Consider the following 2,500-nt stretch of genomic DNA (forward strand, 5'->3'; position numbering starts at 1 on the left):
ATGAAGCCTTCAAAACTGCTTCGGCACATGGAGACCAAGCATCCTGCATTAAAAGACAAACCTTAACCACTTCGGGTTTCATTGTCTCCGATTACGCCTGGATGGGACCGGCTCGTTTCTGAGAAACAAGCTCGGTGCTCCCAATAATTCAACGTAATGGTGACTTTTATTTTTATGTGGTTTATATTTGTTTTTATGCCAGTCGTATCATTTTATTTAATCCTATTTATATATATTTATTATAAATGTAGTATTTATTTATATAGATTTATTGTTTATTTATATATATAAAGGCAGGTCCGCAAAAATATTTCTGACGCGTAGCCGGTCCGTGGCGCAAGAAAGTTTGGGGACCACTAGTCTAAAAGAATCTGGCCGTAACTGGAATAGGGTTCTACGCGAATGCCCAACGGAAAAGTGAAGTGCACAAAACCTGCATTTGGCTGTATCAAAATAAATGTCATGAAAAAGGTAAAAACACTACATGGAAGCGCAATGTGTTGTGCTGGGTTCTTTTACAAGTAAAGACTGCTGCTTTGAGTTCACAGGGAGCCATGCTCTTTATTCACTGTACATAGTCTGTCCTCTAGCGGTAAAAACGTGAACTGCAATGCTATGGCTGTCGCCACACAATGTAGGTTTTAAACTCGTGTTGTAGTTTCAGTGTCGGAGTTCAAACTAGGCTTGCAGTTTCCGAATGCCATTCGTGATGGGTGCTGTAAAAAGTTCTTGGCTTAAACGATTGAAGTGCACATAAGAAAAAAAAAAAAAAAAAAAAAGCTTACGGTAACTGGTATTCCCAGGCGGTCTCCCATCCAAGTACTAACCAGGTCCGACCCTGCTTAGCCTCCGAGGTCGGACGAGAGCGGGCGCTCTCAGGGTAGTATTGCCGTAAGCCGTGAGACCGCTCAGAATTTTTCATTTTATAGACACAATCGCCCCTGAAACCATGCCAAGCAGCGGCGGGACTTGATGGCTGTGGTAAAAGTTTCCTTTCACAATTGACGTGGGAAAAAAAAAAAAAAAAGGCTTTCAGCACCTGGTATTCCCGGACGGTCACCCTTCCCTTTTGTTTTTTTTTTTTTTGTTTTTTTTACAACCAGGGCCGAAACAGGCTTTCTTCCAAGGCTTTTGGTGTTTTCTGGAAACATGGCTATCATGAAAAGTTATTGACAGCTTTTTATGCGGTAGCACGAATTTGCCGTTGCGACCTGCATTTTGCTGAATCAAAATAAATGCCTTGAAAAGTTTAAAAACACTTCATGGAAGTCACTTCACTGGTTTCTTTTATATCAAACAAATTGTTTTAGGTTATTCACCTGACATGTTTCGGCGGTTTCTTCCGCCTTCATCAGAGTGTCACAGATGTGATGGTGACGCGTCTTTATCAGCTGATGGATCAACATGTCAGGTGAATAACCTAAAACAATTTGTTTGATATAAAAGAAACCAGTGAAGTGATTAAATAAGGAAAAACAAAATGAACTTAGTACAATTACTTCATGGAAGTGTTGTGTTGGGTTCTTTTACAAGTCAAGCCTGCTGCTTTGAGTTCACAGGGAGCCATGCTCACTGTACATAGTCTGCTCTCTAGCGGTAAAAAATTTAACTACAATGCTGTGGATGTCACCACATAATATAGCTTTCAAACTCGTGTTATAGTTTCAATGTCGGAGTTTAAATTAGGCTTGCTGTTTCCGGATGCCATTCGTGATGGGTGTTGTAAAAAATAGCTTCTTAAACGATTGAAGTGCACATAAGAAAAAGAAAAAGCTTACAGCACCTGGTATTCCCAGGCGGTTTCATTGTCTCCGATTACGCCTGGATGGGACCGGCTCGTTTCTGAGAAACAAGCTCGGTGCTCCCAATAATTCAACGTAATGGTGACTTTTATTTTTATGTGGTTTATATTTGTTTTTATGCCAGTCGTATCATTTTATTTAATCGTATTTACCGTATTTGCCGGTGTACAGGTCGACTCGGTGTATAAGTCGACCCCCTAAAATTCGACGGAAATTTACGATTTTATGATATATCCTTTGTATAAGTCGAGCTCAATTGTTGCATTATATTAAACTTCAAAATTCAATATGCGAAATTTATTGACGAAATGTGTTCAAATTCTGGGAGGCCGTGCGCATGCTGCTGTTTATAAGCACCGCGGAGGAGATCGCGGCCGGCGAGCTCGCGCACGCCGCCCGGCACCAACGGGAGGCCGGAAATAGCTCCAAGCCGAGCGGATCGGCACTTTATAAGCACCGCGGAGGAGATCGCGGCGCCTCATTGGACTTCCAGCGGCCGGCGAGCTCGCGCACCCGCCCGGCACATCCGGGAGGCAGTGCGCACGAGCCAAGTGGCCGAAAATAGCCCCCGCCGAGCGGATCGGCTGTTTATAAGCACCGCGGAGGTGGTCGCGGCGCCTCATTCGACTTCCAGCGGCCGGCGAGCTCGCGCACCCGCCCGGCACATCCGGGAGGCCGTGCGCACGAGCCAAGTGGCC

At 44.2% G+C, this 2,500-nt stretch overlaps 1 pseudogene; it reads right to left on the reverse strand.

Moving 5' to 3' along the window:
• Positions 1-778: 778 nt before the first annotated feature.
• On the reverse strand, positions 779-897 carry LOC125992897 (5S ribosomal RNA; annotated as a pseudogene).
• Between the last annotated feature and the right edge of the window lie 1,603 nt (positions 898-2,500).

This window comes from Syngnathus scovelli, unplaced genomic scaffold, assembly GCF_024217435.2.
Source record: "Syngnathus scovelli strain Florida unplaced genomic scaffold, RoL_Ssco_1.2 HiC_scaffold_24, whole genome shotgun sequence".
In the NCBI taxonomy this organism is placed as follows: domain Eukaryota; kingdom Metazoa; phylum Chordata; class Actinopteri; order Syngnathiformes; family Syngnathidae; genus Syngnathus; species Syngnathus scovelli.